Source organism: Cupressus sempervirens, chromosome 8 (genome assembly GCF_028749045.1).
Source record: "Cupressus sempervirens isolate cs-2001-9-10 chromosome 8, ASM2874904v1, whole genome shotgun sequence".
In the NCBI taxonomy this organism is placed as follows: Eukaryota; Viridiplantae; Streptophyta; class Pinopsida; order Cupressales; family Cupressaceae; genus Cupressus; species Cupressus sempervirens.
Window position 1 is genome coordinate 175,841,064 of NC_143125.1, and position 14,294 is coordinate 175,855,357.

Genomic DNA, 14,294 nt, shown 5'->3' on the forward strand with positions numbered 1-14,294 from the left:
CATGTTAAAAAACAATTGTTCTTCTTTATTACAAATATATTTTACTAGTTGATCACATGTGTATGCTATTTAGCACAAGTCATGTAGTTTCCTCTTTGGCCCCTCTCACAGAGATTGTGTTTGACATTCTTCTAAGTTGTCTGATTGATACTACTTCTACTCAAGCATTTCACATATAGTGTTGCATCCCCATTTCCTTTTTATATTACTGTAGATAAGAAGCCCAACATCTTGATTATTTCTCCATACTGAAAGGCATGGATTCAACATACATTTTGTGTACAACATTAGTTTATTGAAGACTTGACATGAAAGAAGGTAGATCACTACCAAAAAGCTACTTGGAAATATTTGGTGGTGGTCTGCCTATTTTCATGTGAAGTCCTCAATAAACTAATGCTACACACAAAATATATATTGAATCGATGACTTCCTACATGGAGAAATAATCATGATGTTGGGCTTCTTATCTATAGTAATATAAAAAGGAAATAAAAATACAACACTATCTGTGAAATGCTTGAGCAGAAGCAGTGTCAATCAGACAACTTCGAAGAATGTCAAACACAATCTTCGTGAGAAGGGCCAAAGAGGAAACTACATGACTTGCGCTAAACAAAATACATGTGTGATCAAAATAGTAAAATGTATCTCTAACAAAGAAGAATGATTTTTTAAAAAATATATTAGTAAGACGTCACAGTTTTGATGACAAGGTTTGATGGAATGTTGTTGGAACAAGAGCATTTTTTTTGCATATCTGTCGCACTTGCAATGGATTAAAGTGCGACAGATAAAACTGACAGATAACCATCACACCCACGACACTTCTATCACATACCATTGCACTTGTGATGAACATTTTGATGCTTATCTATTGGCCATACAATGCAAGCATCACTATTCAGATGGCAAAGTGAAACTATTAGATGTTGTAATTGTGATGGTAGCCTGTCACAATTACACGAATGTCACAGTGACCTCTGTACTATTTCAACAACATGTCAACTATGACAAATAACATGAAATATATAATATTGTATTGTGAACTATGATAGGTTTTAATGGTTTTTAAAATATATACTATTTCTTAACATGATTTTTATTGATCTAACGTAGTGTTAAATTTTCAGGCAAGAGTCTCAACATTGATGGAAAATGCTCCTTTCACACTAAATCTAGATGGTGATATGCATGTTAGTGATTGTAGAGCTATACAAAATGCTATGAATTTTTCCCTTGAATATAAATCAGAGAAAGAATGCAATTTTTTTCAATTCCCTCAAGTGTTCCATGAAAGTCTCAAGCATGATCCCTTTGGAAACCAGTTGAAAATGCTTGTAGAAGTAAGAAATAATTTACTATCTCTTTTGAATTGATTATTCAAGAGCTCTATAACATTTTTGGCCAAGTTATTACATGATTATAGATGTAACAATGGAGATTTTTTGGTGTATGAAAACTATTGGGAAGGGATCAAAAGTACTCCAAGGCCCTCTTTATGGAGGAACCAATTGCTTTCATAGAAGAAAAGTATTGTATGAGTATCCACCTAAGATTGATCAACACCACAAGAGAGGAAGCGAAAGGAAAAGACAAGGTAATAGAAAATCTTTGCCATTAAATTGGTTTAGAGATTGAAGTTCAAAATAGGGCATGTTGTTTTACCAAATTCAAATATTTCATATGGAATAATGATATATATTACTATATATCTTTTAATATCTTAATGTTTATAATAGTATTGTATATTAACAATAAATATTTAATTGTTTTTATATTTAGGTATAATCTTGATATCTTTGCTGATTTTTTTTTTGTTATTGACTATTTGTTGTGTATAGACAACATTGTAAAATTGTAGGAGTCCTTTGGAAAAGTCTCTAGACCTAATTAAAAAATAATAAATTATAATTTCAATCCCATTTGAAGCAAGCTTTCTAGAAGTTAATTTTATAGTTGTACACCACTTTGTTTTTGTTGGAAGCATGAATGCTGATGATATTCCTATGGGGGAGCATTGTAGAAACATGATTAGATCATTATCATGATGGTATGCTACCTTTAACATAGTAATGTTCTATGGTATTTAACATAAGAATAATGGTAAAGATCAAGTTGGTACAAACATATTGTTGAGTGTTTTCACTAGTGAGGTTAATGGGAGATGCTAATAAGTGTCTAGTGTATGTAGCTAACCTTAGGTGCATAAATATTAATTAAGTTTGGAAGAAGTTATGCAAGTTTTTCCAAAGATTATTTACAGATAAAGTTTACAAAAGCATGTTCTGGTAAACTTTTTATATCCCTTAGCAAAGTTGTTATTTTGAGAAGAAAGATTAAAGGCATGTAGAAGACATGTTGGAGATGATGTGGCTAATCTCACTTGTTATAATATTACACATACAAAAATTTATTCAAGTTACAAGGTGACAGATTGATGTTATCACTAAGTAAAATGTGTTCTTAATGAGGTCTTATAATAATTAATTGAGAAGGTGTAATAGCCAACTCAAGGGAATTGTTTTATGGACTTGGTATAAAGGAAGAACATTTTCCTTTGTTATAAAAGAAATAAAGAAGAGATAAAAGAGGAGAAAATATATAAACACTGAGTAATCAGGTTAATATGCGAAGATAAGTAAAGGATAGCAAAGTTGGAGAAAAATTCATTGGTGAGGTTTTATTTTGAGATCTGAGGTTTGATATTTGAATCCAAGGGTTGTGACCTAGCCTACAAGGTCTAACAGTGATTGGTTTGGTTGAAAAGATAGAGGAAAGAGGATAAAGCATAGTATGAAGAATTATTATGCAAGGAATAGTTGAGAGATTAGTTGGACAGTAAAGTTCAGTGGTCTTGCCCCATAAGGTATTTGTATAGTAGGTCCTTCTGCCTTCTATAACTCCTATCAAGTTTGGCACAACTCCTAATAGGGTTGGAATCTTCTAACAAGGATTCAAAGTCTCTTAACATGGACTCTCATGTATTGAATGTGTTTATAGACTCCTAATAGGGTCCATCCTTTAACAAGGAATATATATATCTTTGTGGGTATCATTACCATTGGGGTTTTCCCTCTGATCAAGGGTTCCCGTAGTTAACAAATCTGGTGTAATTGTGTATATGAATCTTGTTATGGTTGCTATTTACTTTGGTTACATGGTTAAGATTAATTGAGGTTGATAAATTTTTCAGTTGGATAACTGATTCAGCTCCCCTCAGTTAGCTTGGTGGACTATTATTTCTAACAATTAGTATTAGAGTGATTGGTCCTTGAAGATAAAGTTTAACAACTTTGAGAGATCCATGGCTAGCATATTTAGAAAGGATAGTCTAAAGTTTGATGGAAAAAATTATGACAATTGGAAGGAAAATATGAAGACACATCTACTGTGTATGGGTCTAGGATATTGGATCTTGACAAAATCATAAAAGACAGTTGTTGTTGAAGATGAGTTGGAAAATTGTCTTGAGGAATAGAGAGAACTTTTCATGTGCAACATGAGAGCTAGAGAAGCACTACTATCTACACTTCCTAAAGTAGAGTACAACTAGGTAAAAACACTTGATACTGCTCATAAGATTTGGAAAGCTTTGGAAAATATCTTTGAAAGTAATGTACATTCTAAGAAAATGAGGCTACAAAACTAGATTTAAGCATTTCAAGATGCTAAAATGATGGAAGATGAATCTATAAGAGCATATGTACGCAAAATATCAGAAATTGTTGTAGGTATCATATCTCAAGGAGGAACCAAGGAAGATGATGAAGTGATCTGGAAGATATTGAAGAGTTTAACACCACCATTTAAGAAAGCAACTCAAATGACACAATTGTTAATCCCTTATGCAAAAGATTTCACCAAGCAAACATTACTTAGGAGACTTGAAGTAGGGTGAACCCACAATAGTGGGTTACACTTTTTTAGAGGAAGAAATTCCTCCAAACAAGCGCAGTAAAATTACCCGTATAGTTTCGATAGAAGCTCTTTTTCAAAGTTTCGATCGAAACTAGTTACTTTCGATAGAAAGTAACTGTCGATCGAAACTAACCGGGTTTCATAGTTTCGATCGAAACTTGGAACGCGGGTTTCCCCACAGTTTTAAAGTTTTGATCGAAACTATGAAACCCGCTAGCATAAATAGCGACGTAGTCGGATTCTCTTCTCATTATTTCGATCGAAATTTGGAGAGAGACTGGCATCCGCTTTATCGACCGTCTGAAAAAGGTATGAAACATTTGTTTTTTCCATTTTTCTATTGTTTTAGTTAAAATTTATATATTTTTTCGTATATTTTATTATTTTTTATATATGTTTCTTTGTATATTTTATTTTACTATTCATGCTTAAGCCTCTAATGTTATTATGAATCTCTAAATGCACAAATAAGATTTTTTTAAAGATAATTTTCATCTATATTAGATCTAAGTATATAATATTGTCTTTTAATTTAAAGTTTATTTAAAAATTTATTATTTTAGATGTTTTGAAATGTATTTAATTTATGTATTTATTACAATGTTGAATGATTAGATTAGATGTAAATTTATTGTTTAAGTTACATGTAATTTTACAAATAAATATAATTTTGACTTAGAACCATATAACCTTGACCTAGAACCATATAACCTTGACCTAAAACCATATAACCTCGACCTAAATTCATTATTTAAACTATAATCATGACCTAACCATATAGTTATGTACAATAAAACCCTAAACATATATAAGTAAGTACTTAATCACATAACAACTCGCCAAGGGATCCAAACAAAAAACTTCTAATACTATTTAAAATAATTTTACTTAAATTGTATTGTACTTTGTTTCATGGATCGAAAATGGATGATGTAAACTATTTTATAAATGTATATTCTTTCAGCCTTTCATACCCTATGATATGTACAGTGGATGATTGTGCATTCCGAATTAATTTGCCAAGTGGCATTCAGAACAAATGTATATAAATTATTTAAATGGATTGAACTGAAGTCTAGTTAATATTATTTCATGCGGATGTGTTATTTATTTTACTTTTAGTACTTATAATTATTTAAAAATGAAATGTAAATGTGCTCATTAAGGAATTTGCAATCTCTTATGTTTTTTATAATTGTAAATTATTGTATGTATGTTATTGTTTGCTTAGTAAAACTTTTGATTAGTTCTTTGGATCCCTTGGCTAGGCCTCATTTAGAATGAACTATAATGTCAGTTTGTAATTGAATTTAAAAATAATCTAAGTATATAATTAACTATATTATAATTCAATCACATGTCTTAACTTGGGTCCAGATCCTAAATTAAATACATATATAAGAATGTCAGAGATTAATTTGCATCTAGGTAAGAATATAACATACATATGCATACATACTTGAAACATATATAACTTAGAATGTGTATGACCTAAAGAATACATGTTACAACCTTTAATTAATAAAAGTTAATTATAAGAACATAACTTGATTAAATAATATACAAGTTACATAAAAAAATGTACATCATATAATCTAATGTTCATGTAAAGATTAAATATATTTAACTTAAATTTTAAGTCTTAAGTTCCTTAATGCTAAACAGTAGCCCTAAATTATACTAAACCTGGTCATAATCCTAACTGCAAAACCCTTTAATCATAAATTATAACCCCTAATCTTAGATGCACACTTGAAACCATAAAACTTTTCTAAATCTCAATTTGAACCGTAGAGGTCTAAATGATAAACCCCAACATTAAATAGTAAATCATATTAATACTTGATCCTAACTTTAATTATATAAATTTATATAAACTATGTGTTAAAACCATAATCAAAATTTTTATTGCTAATACAAATCCTAACCCTCAGAATCATACTTCTAGTTCAACATGATGTAAACCCATACCCTAACCCTCTAACCATACTTCTAGCAATGATCATGTAGAAACCTTGAATTTAACCTTAAATCCTTTCCCCAACCATTAACAAAATTGAACCGTTACCCTAAGATTGAATTGAAACGTTAATTCAATTTATTAACTCTTGTCCTAATTGAAACCTAAGCATGTAAACCTAATCAAATAGTACAAACCAAATTGAACCCTAATCCTAAAACTAATTAAACATTGATATCAAGGTCTCAAAATGATACATCAATGTTATATATATGTACACAAATAGATCTATATATGCATATGTGTCATGATATATATATATATATATATATTTGCACATATCATGTGCACATGTATATATATATATATGCACACGTATGCATGTATATATACACATGTGCATGATAGATCTATATGTGCAAATATACATATCATGTACATGTATATACACATATATCTATATATACATATATATGCACATATTTAAACTTCGTGGACCTAAATTACATCTGACAAGTTTATGTGCACACATATGTCTAAAACCTAAGTTGAACATTCAATCTAACTTAGATAGATATATAACTTGCACACATGTAGTTCTTAAAAGGTCCCTGAGTTACAAACATTATATACATAACAACATATGTGTTTTAAAATTTAGTTTTCTTTTAAGGTATATGTTCATTTAAGTTTTAGGACTTTTATATATATGTAGACATGTACGTGCATGTTTAATTTTATTAAAACAATTTAGATACAAGTTTTTTAATTTTGTCAAATTGTACATACATATATGTTAATATAAATTTCAAGTTTATTAAATGTCATACATTTTAATTTTAATTTTCAGGTTTACACATTATACACGCACCTACATACATTGACATGGCTGATCAACAACCTTCTATCCCCCTCGAGCAGCCTGTCTCCCTCGAGCAGCCTATACCCAGGCTCGAGCAGCCTATCCTGGGCCCTGAGCAGCAGCCTATACCCGGGCCCAAGCAACCTATCCCAGGCCCTGAGCATCAGCCTATCCCCCCTGAGCAGCATCATGTCCCCCGTGATCAGCTACCTATCCCACCTCAGGAGCTCTATGATCGCACTGACCAGGAGATTCATAGACTCTAGGAATCCTTGACTAGTGGCACATGCTCCAATGTTTATAGTGGTACATGCCAGACTATCTTACGTAGCCTGAAATTTATTCAAGATGAGATTCATGGCGCTGCCCCATATTCTGCACATACTATACAGGTTGTCCTTGACAGTAAGAGACGAGAGGTCTCCTCTGGTCTTTCACTCCAGGAGGTGCAGGGCTTGGTGCCCAAAGATGTCCTGAAGAGGGAATGTTTCCCTCATTATCTTTCACAAAAGTATGTGAAGGGGTATTCTCCCCTTAAGTGTACAGATCCACAGATGGCTGCATTGATATACCCACGCTTCCTTGCTGCCCATGGTCGTTATGAAATAGATAGCTCAATATAATTTAGAAAGTTAAATGAATTCTTGCATTGAGTTAAAAATGAAAGAGTAAACGTTCAATTTAGAAAATTAGTTATTGGACACCAAATTTCAAATTGTTCAACACAATTTGAAATAGTTTGAACCAAATTTCAAATTGTTCTTGAGTTACATTTCAAATTTTAATCATAGTGAAATTTTAATTCAAGTGCACACATGTATCCTAGGATTTTATCCCCTTAAGCCCAATGTTCTAATTCAAGTCCAACTTAAAACATGTACATGTTCAAAATTTAGTCAAACAAATCGCAATTTGAACTTGAAAGCTCACATGTCCTAAAATTGAAAGCTCACATGTCAGGTAATTAGTTAAATTGAAAGCTCACTTGTCCTGAAATTGAAAGCACATGTCCTAATTAGTTAAATTGAAAGCGTACATGTGTCCAAAAATTGACAAGTGAAATAGAAAGTTCAATATAATTAATTTTACAAACTCCTAATTTCATCCTCTTAAGACAAGTGGTGTTCGAATTTCTTTCCCTCAAGGTGCACATGTCAGGTAATTAGTGTACACACATGTACATATAAGTTCATAATTTCTATAATTAGTTACTTTAGAAAATTCAAAATGAAAGAGTAAAAGTTCAATTTAGAAAATTAGTTATTCCACGAAATTTCAAATTGATCAAATGATCGTTCAACCAAATTTCAAATAGTTTGAACCAAATTTCAAATTGTTCTTGAGTTACATTTCAAATTAGGAGTTGTTTCTATCTCATATCAAGTGGATCAACTCGTTCTTGGATAACATTTAATATTTTCTCATGATCATCAATATGGAGCCTCCACTTACGTATTCCAGGTCCTTTGACTGGATGAAGAGTTAGACCAGTGGCAATAACATGGTTACTATATTGATATACCTTATTGTTAGGTTGATAATCGGTGAAATGAATCCCACTTTTAAGTACTTTCATTTGCTTCAAATATGTTCCTTGTACAACAACAGAACCTGCACATGTACACATTTAAAAAATACATCAATCTTGAATTTAAGTCAAAGAATTTGAATTCATTAAAAATATAGATACTTGACATACATATATACATAATTCAACTATATACTAACCTGTGGGAAAAACAATTTCATCACTTATTTCAATCTTTGTTAGCTTCTCTCTTTCCATGGTGCAACGTAATAAATAATAGTTAGCACCTTCTACATTTTCCGATTCTGCTATGACTGCAAAAACATTTCCTACACAAACTTATATATGTCAAAATTTTGGATACACGTCATTTACATAAGTGCATATATATAATAAAAATTAACCAAAATTATGAAAAATGTATACATGTACATGATCCAGGTATATATATAGTTCATACATACCAACTCTGATCAATCCTGAAATATGGTTATAATCACTAGAAATCAATGGAATATCATCATAGTTTTTGTCCTCAAACTCATTCGTATTAATAACATCTAGTGGCACCAAAGTCCATTCACACACATATCCACGTTCTTGATTAATGCAACCACCATAGTCTTCATCAATACAATTAGGACAAAAACATGAGTATTCTCTTGTATACAATGACCACACATTACTATTTGTACTCATGACTGAATGCAAAGATCGTGTCTTCTCTACCCTCTTGCATGCATGCATTGATCTTCTATCAACACCTGAATGTGTACACAAGGTCCATAATTTAGTTAGAGATCATTTAAGGTAACATATTAAATATAAATTTAAGATTCAATTTAAAAATATGAACAAATTAATTTATATATACCTGATACCTCCCAAAACACTCTAAATGGTATGACTCGATCCGCTTCTGATGATGTGTTATCTATATTTGTTGGCACCGAAAAATGTGTTTTGCACCACTCAACCACATCATGAGCATTATTAATGTGATATCCTTTATAGTCCATTTGATACTTTCTTAAAGCATGTTTGATACAAGCTCCTGCACCATCATGCTCACCCTTTCCATGTCCACTCTCAAAAAAACTCCAAATATGTGGTATATTAAGGTATCGATGATATCTACATAATGCATAAAATGGTCTAGATGATTTAAATTGTGTTGCACATCCATCTGACCATACCAAATATTTTTCTATTTTAATGTTTTTGTTTTTCAAATATTCAAAAAATGTCTTAAAACAATGTTCCACAAAATGTGTGTCATGTTCTTTGTCATCACTAATATAAAAGTGATACTCTTTTTTAATGACTCATGCTTGATTTGTACTTTCCACACCATCCAGATCAATTTGTGCATGTCGATAAGACACTTGAACCATAATAGTAACTTGCTCTGTATAGTAGTATTCTGCTTGAAGTTGTTTTTGAGATACGAAAGAGTAATTCTCTGCAAAGTCAACAACAGATAGAATTGTTCCAAGTGGGAAAGTTTCTCTTAGTGTTTGAAATTATTCTTCTTGCCACTTAGCAAAAAATGCATGGCGTATATATGGTTGAATCAATTTACGAAAATTTGACATAAATTCTCCAACCGATATCTCATCCTCTACATATTCTAACCTTGTTGATTCTTTTCCAGCTTTTGTTTCTGACTTTATGTACTTATATCTCTTACATTTTACCATCCTTGTTGTATTAGTATCTTCTTCTCTCAAAGGAAATTTAGTCAAGTTACCACATGTTTCACAAGTTCCTCTTATGCAATCTATTTCACGGACACAATCATTTGGTTTGTCACATAAGATTGATGTTATGAATTGACTCGGTCGTTTAGGAAAAGTATTTTGAGAAGTTTCACCACTTTCTTCTATAATCTTTCGAAACCCTTCATAGTACAAATCAAATTCAACATGATATCGACAACAACATGTTTCAAAAGATTTATTTATCTTCACAAAATAGGGCTTCAATCTTTCAAACATTGTTTGTCCAATCTTTATGTTAGGATTTAAATTACAAAATGAGAGATACAATTCATGTTGAGTGACATCCAACCAATGTTTTGCGTGTTGAATATATTCCTTGGGCCCAATCCTCTGCTTGATGATATCTCTTCTATTTGGTGAAGGACGAGTATTATCAATCCAAAATTGAATAACTAAGTTCTTAACTGTTTCCCCAATCATGTCAGATCTAGGAGCTCTACACATTAGTGCCCAATTGCCTTCTAATGTACTATCATTCAAATTGTTTCTCCTTTTCAGATAATGTAGTATTGTCTTCCGACTATACCCGAAATGAGATGATAATGAAGAGATCTATCTATTTTGGGATGTTTTCTTATTTAAAATAGATGTTAGTATCACTCTTCGTGCAATGGATTTATCTGCAGATCTAGTTTTTTTCCCAATGGAATGTAACCCTTCCTTAACACTTTCAACAATATCTTTTTCTAGTTTAGAAGTCCTCATCTTTTTTATACTTGTATCTATACCCAATAGTCTCAGTGGCTCTTTTAATTCATCTTTGAGAAGTGAAATTGATAATAGTTGAGTTTTCTCCACTGTTGATAGATTCTCAAATTGTGCAATTATGTCTTTAGACTTTTTATTCAATTTCCTCTTCGTAGTATGTGTAGGTTGATTAGCATATTCTCTCAATGTTTCCACATCCATTTCAATTAAATGATCTATGTTTCTATGATTAATTTTTCTCTTCAATCTTTGAGCTAAATTAACATTCTCATTTGTTGTTTGATCTCGGGCTGCACAAGAAAAAATGAAACAAAGTCTTAAGATACAATCTAGATTTAGGGGACATATATGTATACATATATACATGTTTAACTCAAGAGTGAAATATTATGTACTTGATTAAATTATCTAACCTTCAGATGGTCCTTCTTCAATATCCATTGCTTCATCTTCAATTTCCTCATGTCCAACATTTTCATCATCTACTAGAATTGCACGTGCACGATATAACAAATAAAATCAAGTAAGTTTATAAGGGGAAATATCGCTCACTAAATTTAAAAATTAAAGATATAAAGTTTGATAGAGACCTAGAATTCTAGAAATATCTATATTATATACTTGCAAGAGATGCACATGTACCTGTTTGAACTTGGGATGAACCTTCTCCAATGTCGATAGGTTGTCCTGGTTGACTACGTCCTAAATAAATTCATTTATTTAATTTTAATCATAATCTAATAAACCTTAATGGACTATTAATTATTAACATAATTGAATAAACAAGGTAATTCCCATGCTAAATAAATTCATAATTTAAATTTATTCATAATGTAATATTCACCCTAAGGACTAATATGGACATAATTGGATAAACCCTAATGGCCTAAATATGAACATAATTTCAAATAAACTCTTAATATTAAGTTAATCTAGTAATGCTAATTTAAGATAAATATGATATTCCTAATTGGATTTAAACCCTAATCCTAACTAAATAAACTAATTAAATACATTGGAAAAAAGATTGTGCATGTGTCCCTGATCTAAGATAGTATCTTGCTAGCATTTTTTGACGATTTTCATCTTCTTGTTCCTTAGTTCTTCTTCGTGCATATTTACTTGCTCTTTTATCTTTATTGCCCATGTCGTAAATTCTTCCTCCAAAATTTGAAAATAGGTTGAAGTTTGTCAAATATTTCTTTCTACCCAATTCAAAAGCCAATAACTTGATTTCACATAAATGCAAATTGTAAAAAATGAAACTCATATTTATATACAAATTTTTTTTTTTTTTAAAACCTCTTTATTAGCCAACTAGACAAAAATCCTAAGGAGCCAACTAGAAAAACACCCCTATGGTCTGCTTCTAAGGGGTTAACCCGCTTTCCTAGTTTCGATCGAAACTAGGTGGATAGTTTTGATCGAAACTAGGAAAGCGGTTTGCTAACCGCGTGGTCAAGCTCCCAATAATTTCGATAGAAACTAAGAAAATTTGTTTCTATCGAAAGTTTGTAAAATAATTTCGATAGAAACTAAGTTTCTATCGAAACTAGCTAGTTAGAAGCCCCCATGAATAGTTTGAAGTTTTTTCAATGATTTCCTTTCTTCGGAGCTGAATTACCAGGTTCAAATGGAGCACTAAAGACCTAAAATTGTACATGATTGAAGTACTCTAAACTAGCTTTCTAATGACTATGAATTTGGTGCTTTTCAAAAATTTTAGGTATATATTTTTTAACATGAATTAAATATAGGTTTATTGTAAAAAATAAACTAAGATATTCAACGCTCATGGAAAAATAGTAAATATAAAAATAATTTTTTTGAAAAATAAGTACAGTCTCCGTATTTGAGTCACCTTTCAATCAAATTTTACTTTTTAAAAATTGGGTAAATATATAATAAGTTACATGTGTCAAAAGCCACGTATGTCTAAATTAGTGTTATGCCAACTTTAAACTACAATAAAATATGAAATACTAATGATAAAGATATAAGACCAACTCTACGGTTTAGGTATGGATGTTAACAAACTAAGTTAAAAAGAATCACATTGATAGCTATTGTAGAAAAAAAGTTATGTGTGTCAAAAACAGTGTCACTCTTTAAAAATTAGGTTTTTGATATCATACCAATTTTCCTAGGAGAAAAAATAATTCAATAAAATAATCCTAAAAGATTTAGAATCTAGACACAAAATCCTAAAAGACTCTAGTTTACTTCATCTTCAAATTCCTAACCGTTAAACATGAATTTGCATTTGAAAGTGAACGTTTTCTTAAAAATTCAGAGTTCAGTGTCAATTTAGGCAAAAAAGTGTAACCCACTTAGTTGAGAATGAGCTTAGATAGTCTAGATAATTGTCTAGAATAGAGACAACTTTCAGTGACCTAAAAATTTGACCTAATTTGTCAAGAAGCACAAGTGCTAGAGGAGATTTTGTTAGCAGTAGCATATCTACCGAGGACAAAAAGATACAAGAAGGAGTAGCCCTTCTCGTCATAAGAGAAAAAGATGGTAAGAAAATCTTTAAATGGTTGACTTGTAATGAGTTTGGTCATTATGCATCTAAGTGTCCTAAAAGAGAGAAAAAGTATAAAGGAAAGTTCAAACCTAAAAGAGATAGAGATTGTTATTGTGCCAATGAAGAAGATGAATATGATGAACAAGCAGTAAGTGCTAGTGATGATGGAATAGGATTTGTGGCTATTAAAGAATAAAGTCCAGAGAAAATGGCTTTGATATCACAGGTTAAAAATCAATCTGATTGGATAATTAATAGTGGTTGTTCACATCACATGACTGGTGATATGAACAAGTTTGTTGATTTAAAAAGTTATGGTGGAGGCATTGTCAGAGTTAGAAATAATGCAACTTTCCATGTTAAAGGTATTGGATCTATAACTCTTGATGGTAAGACTAACACTGAGGATGTATACTTTGTTGATGGTTTAAAACACAATATTTTGAGTGTTGGACAACTAGTTGATAAAGCCTATCAGTTGTAGTTCATAGAGAAGACATGCATGATTAGATACAAAGATGGAAAGGTAATTAGAAGATGAACCAAATCTAGAGGTAATGTATTTCAGTTGAATCCCACTAAAATGACATGTTTGGTTGCAAAGGTAGATGATAGTTGGTAATGGCATAGAGATTTTGTCATATCAACTTTGAGAGCATTGTGAAAACTAGTAAAACGTTTGTAGTTAGAGATTTGCCTAGGATTGTAAAGCCTACTAACACAATTTGCAAGGAGTGTGTATTGAAAAAGCATAACATAACTTCTTTTCGTAGCAAAAAGTTAACTACTACAACAAAGTTGGAGATTTTCCACACAGATCTTAGTGTTCCTACAAAGACTAAAGGATTCTATGGTGAAAGGTACTTTATGATTATTGTTGATGACTTTTCTAGAATGATGTGGCTACATTTCTTAAAGAAAAATCTGAGGCATTTGACAAGTTCAAGATATTGAAGAATAGAGTTGAGAATGAATTAGGTATGAAGATTAAATGTTTAGGATTAGAT